The sequence below is a fragment of the Staurois parvus genome, unplaced genomic scaffold, assembly GCF_062004578.1.
Source record: "Staurois parvus isolate SC_StPar_1 unplaced genomic scaffold, SC_StPar_1.0 ptg000242l, whole genome shotgun sequence".
Classification (NCBI taxonomy): Eukaryota; Metazoa; Chordata; class Amphibia; order Anura; family Ranidae; genus Staurois; species Staurois parvus.
This window is the reverse complement of record NW_028318038.1, coordinates 1,901,932-1,916,236: the sequence shown is the minus strand read 5'-3', so window position 1 is coordinate 1,916,236 and position 14,305 is coordinate 1,901,932. Positions and strand designations below refer to the sequence as shown.

General features: G+C 41.6%; 1 protein-coding gene across 2 annotated transcripts in view; it reads left to right on the top strand.

The window, feature by feature from the left end:
- The window catches only part of ATP7B (ATPase copper transporting beta), a 114,273-nt gene that overhangs the window by 43,233 nt on the left and 56,735 nt on the right, over nt 1–14,305 (top strand). The gene's annotated exons all lie outside the window — the stretch shown is intronic.

Here is a 14,305-nt window from a genome sequence, read left to right as displayed (position 1 = left end):
TTCTCCCAAGATTGTTTGAATCTACTTACTGTTGACTGACTCTCTACCTCTGCTGGAAGCCTCTTCCAAACATCATCTACTCTTTGATTAAAATAATACCTTCCAAGATTAGTTTTGACTTTTCCTCTGGCTAGTTTGAGTCCATGTCCCCGTGTTCTTGATTCCTTTTCCTTATATTGAAAATACTGCCCTCCTGAACCTTATTCACACCCCTAAAGAATTTAGAGGTTTCAGTCATGTCCCCCCTTCTCCTTCTTTCCTGCAGACTCTACATTTTAAGTTCCTAAAGTCTCTCCTGATATTATTATTATTATTATTATACTACAGTATTTATATAGCGCTAAAAGGTTTGCTCAGCACTGTACATTATAGTGGGGGACAGTACATGAGACAATACAGTAACAAAACAAAACACGAGGGGTTCAAGGGCCCTGCTCTTCCTATAATCTAGGAGATATGTTTTATTCCTCAGACCTTTCACCATTTTCATTTCCCGTCTCTGAACTGATTCTATCAATATCTTTTAACATGTGAGATCTCTACAGTGTGCGTGTGTGCGTGTGTGTGAATTTACTAACACTAGTGCACACAGAATCTGGTGAAACTGTCCATAGTAATCGGGTCCAGATTGGGACAAAAATTAGCCCCAGGCATTTCCCTTGGAGTCGCATGTGCAACCTGTGCGCTCTTAGTAATTCTGCCATTGGTGTCAGTAGTTTTTTATTTTATTTTTTAATTATTTTTTACAATTTTTTTTTTTTTTTATTTTACAATTTTATTTTTTAATGTTTTTTTTACAGTTGTTTGTAGTATCAGGGTTCTAAACAGACCTCTGACATATCACCTTTGAGACAGAGAATGGAGATTGAGGACACAGCCCTCAATCTCGTTCTCTTCAGTCTCAGCAGTACAGAATGAATGGACAGAAATAAATCTGTACAGAACTTCCCATTCATTCATAAACTGAAGTATAGTAAACACAGTGGTCGGTACCGATCACTGACTGTCCATTCAGACAAGGAAGGGGCTGGTAAATTACATTTTTACCAGCTCCTTCCTCACTCTCCATCCTGAGAGATGGAGGCCAGGAGAGAGCATGCAGGAGCCCGAAGAGAGCACAGTGGGACCAGGGGGGAGGACAGGGGCCTGGGGGCAGCAGAAAAAAAATGGATAGGAGGGTCGGTGGGGCAGCAATGCCTGCAGGAGGGAGAGGAGGAAAGCGGGCATTCAGTGGCAACAGGAGGGAAAAGGATGGATTGTTTCCACTATATGCTGCTCCTGCCACCCCTCCTATCCAGGCAAATGCCCAGTGTGGACCAAAAGAGAGATTTGTGAAAAGAGATTCACAGGAAAGCGGCTACATTATGGACGGAATGCGATACTCAGAAAAATTTCCAAAAAGTATGCTTTATTACACATTAATGATTGACACTCGGGCAGTCGCCCTGGTTTACCATCACCTCAGTATGAGACAATACACACAGACCTAAAACCATTAAAATCACACCAAGACCGGTCTGGATACATATGTGCTGCAAAGGCTATGACCACCATAGTCTAAAGCATTTGCAGCATTGCACATTGGTAACACTCCCTGTTAGGAGGTATATTCAAAAAATTATACCATGGGTATATAATATCACGTGCTATGTATATAGGCACATATAGTTACCACATTAGTTACACTCCCTGTAGGAGGTGTTTTCAAAAATTGTACCATAAGTATATAATATCACATGCAAGCATATAGGCAAATACAGTTACCACCTGGAGAGAAGCATAACCCTAAGCCTATAAAAGGCAATATGGGTAAAAAATTGAATGAAAAAAAGGGGGGGATAAACCCCAATAATATGATGATGGATTCATGCAGTACAACCCTGTTAAGGCACATGTGGTTGGGGCCCATCTATCTGTAATATACGTAAATAGTTGCAAAGATTCTTATAGATGAAAGAGTCCCTGTTGATGTCTTGATGGAGAGATGGATGCAAATAGCAGAGGCCTGCTTTATATGGTTTCTTCACCACAACATGTGGACTGCAAATGCCCAGTGTGCCCTATGGTCAGTCCAGGGCTGATAGTAACCAGTCAGCTTCCAGATTTTATTGTCAAAGTTTAATTGGACAAGCTGAAGTTAAAAGCTGATTGGTTACTATGCACAACTGCACCTGATTCTGAGTGCTCCAGTTTTAGTGAATCCCCCCATTATTCTAAAGGCCCACCTACAGATCTACAGTATATAGGGGAATCAGGACCAATTTTCCTCCTCTTGGTGACCCCGCTAGTGATGCACTGTAGAATTCTATTTGCTTTTCCCACTGCTTGAGCACATTGTTTGCTCATTTTGCAATCATGTGAATTAGTGTTGAATGATGACCTTTTTGTATGATGTTATCTTGAGCATAACGTAAAGATTACATACTGTTCTACTTCCTATTTTTCTGCTCCTATGTTTTGCTTTTTGTAACTTGTTGAAAAGTCAGTAAACATTATCGAACAGAAAATGTAAATTGCCGAAATTGCACATGCTCAGCTCAGTGTACATTGTGAGCAAGCAGATAAGAATACTTTAATGCAGAAAAACATAGTACTGAATGTCTCTTGTACATTAAATAAATCCTTCCTTCTCTGCATTTGTAAATCTATTCTTCACCTGGGTGATGGAAGAGGGAACATCCTACTACTCTCATACTAGTAGTAATACCTGTCTATTAAAAAGAGTGCACTATGTGAAGTTCATATATAAAGTTTTTATTCCAGCAGATGTTAAATCTTCTAACGGACACAGTACTGGTGATCCAGGTCATGCGCAGAGATCCTTCTCCCAGTAGAAAATCACTCGCCATAAGTCCTCATGCACATGTGACCTTTTTACAGCTGCTGTTTTTGGCTTTTGACGTTTTTTTCTACAGCCAGTAAACCCCCCAGCATGTTATCCTATGTGTCCATGCACACACAGACTGTAATCAATGTTTTTTGGCTGGCATGTTTTTTGGCTGGAAAAAAATCCCAGGACTAGTGGGTTTCTAGAGGAGTTTTTTTTAGCTGTAAAAACGCTCTAACGCTGAAAAACGTGGCAAAACGCAATAAAACCGCTAAAAAACAAAAGGCGCGGGAAAACGCTGCTAATAGCGTAAAAAAGCCGCTAAACGGTAAAAAAAGCTGAAAAACGCACATTTTTAACGTGACTTTACACAGCTAACGTTACCAGCGTTATCAAAACGTCCAGTGTGCATGAGGGCTAAATGTTTGCCTATCAAGTAACAGATTATTGGCAAACTCAGTATGAGAAAACACTCCTCAATGGAACTGTTTTATTAATTTCTCATTCACAAGGAAATCTTTCATCAAGCCTGATAATTCTCCTCCCCACAGATTGTACCATACAAGAAGAAAGAACAGCACAATAATTTAATTCCACACTAGCCAGATACATTTTATTTGACAACTCCATCTACTCAGATAGCCATCTGAGTGTCAGCAATGGCTGACAGTCTTCTCATCCACTTGTCAGGCAGACTGCTAGCAAAAGCTTCAGCTGTGTATGCGACTCTGAATAGAAGCTCCTCTCTGTGACATAGTGCACCACCCACCTGAACTGACCACTCCCCAAAGCGTTTCACCCATCACAGGCTTTGTCAAGAGGTTGGCTCCCACTGCTGTCAGTCAAAATCAAGTGAGAAGGGAGCGGGGCAAGCCATACTTTGTGTGTCTATGGATACACGCAGCCCTGTTCTGGAGCGAGCCCGAGCATGAGTGCTCCCATAGCTAGTGGCTTGCTATAGGTCCTTCGGAGAAGAGGAGGAGTGGACAGCACCAGCAAGGGACCCCAGAAAAGGAGGTTCATGGTTGCTCTGTGCAAAACCATTGCGCAGAGCAGGTAAGTATAACATGTTTGTTATTTTAATAAAAAAAATTAGCTTTACAATCACATTAAAGTGGTTCTACAGGCTGAATATTTTTTTACCTTTGTGCATTGTATGCATGAAGGTAAAAAACCTTCCGTATACAGCTCTCCCTCAGCCCCCCTAATACTTATATGATCCTGATTGCAATCCACCAATGTGCACGAGAGAAACGACTCTCCCAGTCTCATCCTCCTCATTGGCTGAGACACAGCAAGGGGAGCCATTGCTGCCAATCACAGCCACTGAGGTGGAAGCAGGGGATGGGGCCGAGCCTTAATCTCTGTGTCTCATAGACACACAGAGGTGGCTTGGGAGCGAGTACACACAAGTACCTTGAGCGCAAGCAGCTTGCTCTGGGTGCATTCAGCAGGGGGGAGGATCCAGGAGAGCCTGCAGGGGACCTGAGAAGGGGAGGATTGCGGTTGCTTTGTGCAAAACCACTGCACACAGCAGGTAGGTTTAACATGTTTATTATTTTTCTATTTAAAAAAGTGAACCTTTTAACATCACTTTAAGCATAGTTCAATTTTAAGTGGTGCAACTAAAGTCATATTTGTAAAAATGACGCTTCGGTAAAGTGGTGATAGAATATTTATAAGAGTTGAAAATTACAATAATAACACATTTTACATAAAGTAAATATGTTATATGTGTTATTTGCTAGCTCAGAGACTCATATACAGTGGGGCAAAAAAGTATTTAGTCAGCCATCAATTGTGCAAGTTCTCCCACTTAAAAAGATGAGAGAGGCCTGTAATTGGCATCATAGGTAGACCTCAACTATGAGAGACAAAATGAGAAAAAAAATCCAGACAATCACATTGGCTGATCTGGAAAGAATTTATTTGCAAATTATGGTGGAAAATAAGTATTTGGTCACCTACAAACAAGCAAGATTTCTGGCTCTCACAGACCTGTACCTTCTTCTTTAAGAGGCTCCTCTATCCTGCACTCATTACCTGTATCAATGGCACCTGTTTGAACTTGTTATCAGTATAAAAGACACCTGTCCACAACCTCAAACAGTCACACTCCAAACTCCACTATGGTGAAGACCAAAGAGCTGTCGAAGGACACCAGAAACAAAATTGTAGGCCTGCACCAGGCTGGGAAGCCTGAATCTGCAATAGGCAAGCAGCTTGGTGTGAGCAAATCAACTGTGGGAGCAATAATTAGAAAATGGAAGACATACAAGACCACTGATAATCTCCCTCGATCTGGGGCTCCACGCAAGATCTCACCCCGTGAGGTCAAAATGATCACAAGAACGGTGAGCAAAAATCCCAGGACCACACGGGGGGGGACCTAGTGAATGACCTGCAGAGAGATGGGACCAACGTAACAAAGGCTACCATCAGTAACACACTATGCCGCCAGGGACTCAGATCCTGCAGTGCCAGACGTGTCCCCCTGCTTAAGCCAGTACATGTCCGGGCCTGTCTGAAGTTTGCTAGAGAGCATTTGGTTGATCCAGAAGAGGATTGGGAGAATGTCATATGGTCAGATGAAACCAAAATAGAACTGTTGTTTGGTAGAAACACAACTCGTCGTGTTTGGAGGAGAGAGAATGCTGAGTTGCATCCAAAGAACACCATACTGACTGTGAAGCATGGGAGTGGCAACATCATGCTTTGGGGCTGTTTCTCCGCAAAGGGACCAGGACGACTGATCCATGTACAGGACAGAATGAATAGGGCCATGTATCATGAGATTTTGAGTGCAAACCTCCTTCCATCAGCAAGGGCATTGAAGATGAAACGTGGCTGGGTCTTCCAACATGACAATGATCCCAAACATACCGCCCGGGCAACGAAGGAGTGGCTTCGTAAGAAGCATTTCAAGGTCCTGGAGTGGCCTAGCCAGTCTCCAGATCTCAACCCCATAGAAAACCTGTAGAGGCAGTTGAAAGTCCGTGTTGCCCAGCGACAGCCCCAAAACATCACTGCTCTAGAGGAGATCTGCATGGAGGAATGGGCTAACATACCAGCAACAGTGTGTGCCAACCTTGTGAAGACTTACAGGAAACGTTTGACCTCTGTCATTGCCAACAAAGGATATATAACAAAGTATTGAGATGAACTTGTGATATTGACCAAATACTTATATTCCGCCATAATTTGCAAATAAATTCTTTCCAAATCAGCCAATGTGATTGTCTGGATTTTGTTTTCTCATTTTGTCTCTCATAGTTGAGGTCTACCTATGATGCCAATTACAGGCCTCTCTCATCTTTTTAAGTGGGAGAACTTGCACAACTGGTGGCTGACTAAACACTTTTTTGCCCCACTGTATTTCATCTGCACTGAACATGGTACCAGCTTCATATAGTGGAAATGTAATACAACAGGATATATATATATATATATATATATACACACACATACATTATTTAAAATGTGAAGTGTTGAAGTTTTGGGGCAAAGGTTTGTCTGATGTGTTCTCTGACATAATGATAAAAGAAGTGAAGTTATACCCCAAACACTACCATACACCGCACTGCCCTTCATTAACGTGTATGATTACATGTACAGCTGTTAGCCAGTGATCCTTACTCTATTCATTGTAATTACACTGGAAAATAATATCAATGCAAACAGAAAGTTTGTAATTTATCTATCTATCTATCTATCTATCTATCTATCTATCTATCTCTCATTTATTTATGATACTAAAAATTCTTAATCATTTCCTCTTCCATCATGCTGTATGAACTGATTAGCAATAGTATTCTCGGTGGAACTAATTAACCAATCTCTAAGAGTAATTGAACAGTGTCACTTCCGAAGCCCTAAGTCCTTACTGGTGATTCTTTTTCCTAATCATGAATAAGATACTGTACCTGCTTGTTATATCGCCTAATGTCAAACGGGCAGGAAGTAAATAAGATCGTTAAAATGCTAACACACCAGGAAATTAGGGAAAATATCCTAATGGGTACATGTGTCCTGGTTACAGCAGTCAAAGGTAATGTTTCCCCTTACTTTGGAAAGTCACTGTGACAGGAAGCGATGGAAAATTTCCCAGTGAGGACACTACACCACATTTCCACCTCCTCCATATTACTATATTTAGGCTATTCAGCCAGATTTTAGAGGGATCTCTGAACATTTTAAACAATGAGAAAATCTACACACTGAAAATGTGATCTCTGTAACTGATCCATTTGTGATGAGATAGCTTAACTTACAGTCTATTACCTTGGCAGACAATGACTCAATCCAAATGACATCCTGAAGATTGTAGAAAACTTTAATCGAAAACTTGTGCAGATCTTCACACATGAGCATCAGATAGGTCATAAAATCAGAGAATGTTGAGCTCCAGCAGAACAAAGTACATGTGATGAATGGAGACTAAATACATAGAGCATCCCCTAGCTTTTGAGTAAGCAAAGTATGAAATTATTTAAAGGCAAATAAACAGCAATGCATGTGTAACATGATAGGCATAATACTTATTAATGAATAAGGAAACGGCAGCCATCTTGAAGCAAACTTGTGCAACGCATAGGGAAGAATCACAGTTATTTATTTGCCCCCCATCAACAGCACACACTTACCATTGTTCCTTTGGTGCTACAATCTGCCAGAAACTCATAACATCCCCATTCCCATACCATCGAGCTTGTCACTCGCTCCATGGGACAGCACTAGTGCCTTCATATGGGTAGAGTCTATAGCCATGTGTTTTCTATGACATGAGCTACCAGGGGCGGACTGACAACTCATGTGGCCCCGGGCAATAGGGGATCATGGGGCCCCTGTGTCTTTGCCCAAACTCAAAAAAGCCTATGAAAAAGGTACCAGGGGCATCTCATGGGGCCCCCTACTGACCCCGGGCCCTCGGGCAGTGCCCGAGTTTCCAAATGGTCAGTCTGCCCCTGTGAGCTACCCATGGGTGACATAGGGCAGCTTTAGCAGTAGAACAGAGCGGCATGGGAAAGGAAAAGTGAACAGGTGTTGCTGGAAAGGGTTGGAATTAAAGTGTTGCTTAGCCCTCCATAGCCAAATCACAGTTTCACTTTATATCCTGAAATAGACAGTCCTGACAAATAAAACTTTAGGGCATCTATATAAAAGGCTGATTTCAGTCCTTTGTTATTAGCTGTTATTTCACAATAGAATAAGTTGATGTTCTTGAACAAAACAACAGCAAAAATGCCAATTCTGGATCAGTTTATTATTTCATCACATTCCTCTTAGGTGTTGACTTGAAATACGTAAATAGATTAAATGAGTGCGGCTTAAAGGTATTTAAGATCTTGGCGTCTTTTTATTTCCTTCATTTAAATTTTTTCACTTGCCTGTAAATAGTAATTCTCAGCCAAACCATGTTTTTTTTTTTTCTTTTTTTTACTAAAACTGGAGCAGAGCTAATCAGCTACTAGGCGTTCTTGTCAAAGCTTCACTGAACAAGCTGAATTTAGAAGCTGATCAGTTAGCATGAATACCTGCACCAAATTCTGTGGGCTGTAGGCCAGCCATACATGGGTCGAAACGTGACCGATTTTTCATCGGAAAATTGGACTTAAGAATAATCGGCCGATTTTTGCTCTGTTGGTGGGTCAATGGCACCGATTTTCGTGGTTCCTCCCCTTTTTAGTGATCTGGCATGTTGGAAAATTCATGAAAAACAACCGATTTTCGACTCAATGATGGTCAAATTGTACAATCGTTTTTCTGAAAAGAATATGCGCATGAGCCATGACCTGGAAGGAACAGAAGTTTTGCCTGTTATATGGGGTGAACTTTATGACTTGGTTGGCCAATTTTCAAAATCATTGATGGCACCATCGGATTACCGAGCGAACAACGTTTTCAATTTTCGGATGACAAATCATTCGGAATTTTAACCATGTATGGCCTGCATAAGTTTTAGTAAATCTACCCCCAGTGTGTCATTTTGATTCTGAAACCCAGTTAACTGCTTCCTGGCCAGGTTATAGCCGAAAGACAGCTACAGTGTGGCTCTCCAATCCTGGGAGGACGTCCTCCCACTTTCACACCTCCCACGCGCCCCCTGGGGCACGCATCCATTGCGCACTGTGACTGCTGTATCCTTTGAAACCAGATGATCACAGATTGCAGTACAGGGCCAATCACAGCTGGTCACATGTATACAGAAATGCCAGTTATCGGTATTCCTTTCCTCTCGCGCTGCCTCTGTTTGAGGAATGAGAGCCAATAACCAGCAAGTCTGACAGGTCACTCTCAGTACATTGTTTACACTGTTAATCAGGGTACTGATCATCAGGGCAGCCCCCTCGATGCTAAACAGTGCCCATCAGTGCCACCTCATCTGTGCAGCCTCATCAATGCCCATAAGTGCCCATCAGTGTAACCTCATCAGTGCAGCCTCATCAGTGCCGCCTCATCAATGCCCATAAGTGCCCATCAGTGCAGCCTCATCAATGTCCATAAGTGCCCATCAGTGTAACCTCATCAGTGCAGCCTCATCAATGCCCATAAGTGCCACCATCTGTGAAGCCTCATCAGTGCCGCTTCATCAATGCCCATAAGTGCCCAATAGTGTAACCTCATCAGTGCCGCCTCGTCAGTGCCCATCAGTGTAACCTCATTAGTGCAGGTTACTAGTGCCTATCAGTGCAGCTTATCAGTGCAGCCTCATCAGTGCAAATTTTATAACAAAAACTAAGCAAAACTTTTTTTTTCAAAATATTTGGTCTTTTTTAATTTGTTTAGAAAAAAATAAAACACCCAGTGGTGACTGAATACCACCAAAAGAAAACTCTATCTGCCTAAAAAAAAAAAGATAAAAATTGCATTTGAATCCAGTGTTGCATGACCGCGCAATTGTCATTCAAAGTGTGACAGCACTGCAATCTGAAAATTGGCCTGGGCAGGAAGGAGATGAAAGTGCCCGATATTGAAGTGGTTAAAGCAGTATTAAATATAAAAAGTTAATATAGTTGCTTTACAATTCTTAAATGTGGTGGCTGTATTAGTTTCCTTTTTTTAAATGGGGTCTCTAGACACACAATCCAGAGAAGAAAAGGTGGGTTAAAATTGAAAATGAATTAAGCGGAGTTGACTTGAGTAAAACCATATGGGTACCAGCACAATATAGAGGATTAAAAGATACCACGAGTGTTTATACATTAAATGTTTTAAGGATTTGGGATAAATTGCACACGATTATGAAATGGAATTTCAATTCACAATTAATGTCACTGAGGAACACAGAGTATTTCCCTTCAGGTAGGGAGGAGAGCACAGGAAAATGGTTTAAAAAGGAGGATATTCAACTGAGGGATATTATGGAAGGGCAGGAATTGAGAACACTTAAGGATTTGAAACAAGACAAAAGGGAACTTTTTAGTAAGATGGATGAGTGGAGATATCACCAATTGAAGCACTTCGTGGGGAGTCTTCCGAAACCTTTGAGATTGAGAAAAGATTGTAACATGTTTGAGAGGTTGTTGGAATCACATGGAGATGGGAAACGGAGCACAGCAAAAGTTTATAAAATTCTCACTGAGTTAGATACACATACAGTTGTGACCAAAATTATTCAACCCCCAATGCTGTAAAGGGGTTTAGGGACTATAGTGTACATTTGGAATTGTATTCAGAATCAAATCCTACAAGGACGTTGTAACTACCCAAATGCAACTAAAATGACATCAATTGTTTATGTAATACAGTAGTAAATGGTTCTTATGTGGTTTCTTCATTGCCACAATTATTCAACCCCTTAAAGACTACCACTCTGAAGAACAGAGGTTCATACAGGTGCTTTCCATCAGGTATTGAAAACACCTGTGGATGTCACCGAGCAGCAATCAAGCATAATAAGCACCAATTAGGCAGCTTTAAAATGACTGTGATACTCAGCTCCTTCTAGACATTTACTGGTGTGGTTACAAACATGGTGAAGGCAAGAGAATGGTCCAGGAAGACAAGAGAAGAGGTGATTTCTCTTCACAGGAAGGGCAATGGCTATAAGAAGATTGCAAAGATGTTAAACATACCAAGAGACACCTTAGGAAGCATCATTCGCAAATTCAAGGCAAAGGGCACTGTTGAAACGCTACCTGGTCGTGGCAGAAAGAAGATGCTGACTTCGACTGCTGTGCGCTACCTGAAGCGTAGAGTGGAGAGAAGTCCCCGTGTGACTGCTGAGGAACTGAGAAAAGATTTGTCAGATGTGGGTACAGAAGTTTCAGCCCAGACAATAAGACGCACACTGCGTAATGAAGGCCTCCGTGCCAGAACTCCCAGGCGTACCCCCTTGCTGTCTCCAAAGAATAAGAAGAGTCGACTGCAGTATGCCAAAAGCCATGTGGACAAACCACAAAAGTTGTGGGATAGTGTTCTGTGGACTGATGAAACAAAATTAGAACTGTTTGGGCCCATGGATCAACGCTATGTTTGGAGGAGGAAGAACAAGGCCTATGATGAAAAGAACACCTTGCCTACTGTGAAGCATGGTGGAGGGTCAATCATGCTTTGGGGCTGTTTTGCTTCTGCAGGTACAGGGAAGCTTCAGCGTGTGCAAGGTACCATGAATTCTCTTCAGTACCAGGAGATATTGGATGGAAACGTGATGCAGTCCGTCACACACCTGAGGCTTGGGAGACGTTGGACCTTTCAACAGGACAATGATCCCAAGCATACCTCCAAGTCCACTAGAGCATGGTTGCAGAGGAAAGGCTGGAACATTTTGGAGTGGCCATCGCAGTCACCAGACTTAAATCCGATTGAGAACCTCTGGTGGGACTTAAAGAAAGCAGTTGCAGTGCGCAAGCCTAAGAATGTGACTGAACTGGAGGCCTTTGCCCATGAAGAATGGGCGAAGATACCCGTAGATCGCTGCAAGACACTTGTGTCAAGCTATGCTTCACGTTTAAAAGCTGTTATAACTGTAAAAGGATGCTGTACTAAGTACTAAGATTGAATGTCACTTGGGGGTTGAATAAAACTGATAATGCTGTGAGCACAGAAAAGACATTTGTGGTTATTTCATTATAACTGTTATGTTATATTTGTCTGACCTACAAGTGCCTCTTTAATGTAAATGTAAGCAAGATGACTGAATGATCAAAAGCAATGTCAAACTGGCCAAAACACTCAATTTCAGTGGGGGTTGAATAATTTTGGTCACAACTGTATAAAGCCAATGTACATAGTAAAATGGGAAAGGGATTTGGGAATAGAGATAGATGAAGACAAACAGAGGAAAATATATAGATTAACACATGAGACCGTAAGCATGAGAGAGGTGGAGGTAAACTATAAGTGTTTGACAAGATGGCACATTTCACCGAATGTAGAATATAAGATGAATGGGGAGAATGCACCAGAGTGTTGGCAGGGCTGTGGAAAGATAGGTACGTTATATCACATATGGTGGGAGTGCCCAAGGATTCAAGGATTTTGGGAAACAATGGTTCGCTTAATTGGGACAATCTCTGGGATAAAGATAGAACTGGATCCAGAGTTAGGTCTTTCACATGGTACAGAACTATCAGTGAACAAATATAAAGATTCGGGTATATGGTGTTTAGAGATGAGCGAATTATTCAAAAATTCGATTCGGCTGATTCGCCGAATTTGAGGAAGAAATTCGATTCGATGCGAATTAATTCGCTACGAATTTAACTTATTAAAAGGGTTTCTAGGCTTCAGAAAGCCTTTAAATTAGTGCAGAACACTGTACCTTTAATTTAAATGCCCTTGGAGATGAGGAAGGACAAGGAGAAGGAGAAGGAGAAGGATGAGAAGAAGGAGAAGGATGAGAAGAAGGAGAAGGATGAGAAGAAGGAGAAGGAGAAGGATGAGAAGAAGGATGAGAAGAAGGAGAAGGATGAGAAGAAGGAGAAGGATGAGAAGAAGGAGAAGGAGAAGTATGAGAAGATGGAGAAGGAGAAGGATGAGAAGAAGGAGAAGGATGAGAAGAAGGAGAAGGAGAAGGATGAGAAGAAGGAGAAGGATGAGAAGAAGGAGAAGGATGAGAAGAAGGAGAAGGATGAGAAGAAGGATGAGAAGAAGGAGAAGGATGAGAAGAAGGAGAAGGATGAGAAGAAGGAGAAGGATGAGAAGGATGAGAAGAAGGAGAAGGAGAAGGATGAGAAGATGGAGAAGGATGAGAAGAAGGAGAAGGATGAGAAGAAGGAGTTTCAACCGCTGTATGGAGTGAATGTCACAGAACTGTCAGAAATAGCCGGCAAAAAGTGTATCTGCAGAGCTCCTCTAAGTGTATCTGCAGAATAGAGGAGCTCTGCAGATACAATTTTTGCCGGCTTTGAATTCTTCTTATTTTCATCCTACTTCTTCTTCTTCTTCTTCTTCATCCTCATCCTCAGAAGAAGAAGAAGAGGATGAGGATGAAGAGGAAGAAGAAGAAGAAGAAGTAGGATGAAAATAAGCAGAATTCCAAGCCGGCAAAAAGTGTATCTGCAGAGCTCCTCTAAGTGTATCTGCAGAATAGAGGAGCTCTGCAGATACACTTTTTGCCGGCTTGGAATTCTTCTTATTTTCATCCTACTTCTTCTTCTTCTTCATCCTCATCCTCAGAAGAAGAAGAGGATGAGGATGAAGAGGAAGAAGAAGAAGAAGAAGAAGAAGTAGGATGAAAATAAGAAGAATTCCAAGCCGGCAAAAAGTGTATCTGCAGAGCTCCTCTATTCTGCAGATACACTTTTTGCCGGCTTGGAATTCTTCTTATTTTCATCCTACTTCTTCTTCTTCTTCTTCTTCATCCTCATCCTCAGAAGAAGAGGATGAGGATGAAGAGGAAGAAGAAGAAGAAGAAGAAGTAGGATGAAAATAAGAATAATTCCAAGCCGGCAAAAAGTGTATCTGCAGAGCTCCTCTATTCTGCAGATACACTTAGAGGAGCTCTGCAGATACACTTTTTGCCGGCTTGGAATTCTTCTTATTTTCATCCTACTTCTTCTTCTTCTTCATCCTCATCCTCATCCTCTTCTTCTGAGGATGAGGATGAAGAAGAAGAAGAAGTAGGATGAAAATAAGAATAATTCCAAACCGGCAAAAAGTGTATCTGCAGAGTTCCTCTATTTCTGACAGTTCTCTGACTTTCACATTTACAGCGGTTGAAACATTGTATCTGTTTCCGAATAAAAACATCTGTATCCTAAATGGAAACAAATAGATACAATGTTTCAACCGCTTTACATGTGAAAGAACTGTCAGAAATAGTGGAGCTCTCTGCAGGGACACTTTTGCCGGCTGATCGGGAAAAATCCGATTTGCGCACCCGAAGTAGGCTAATATTCGGATTCGACGCGAATCAAATTTTTCCTGAAATTCGAATCGAATTCCACTTCGCCTGGTTCGATTCGCTCATCTCTAATGGTGTTATCTGAATGCAGCAAAGGGTCTGATACCTAAGTTTTGGCATAGTTCAGAGGT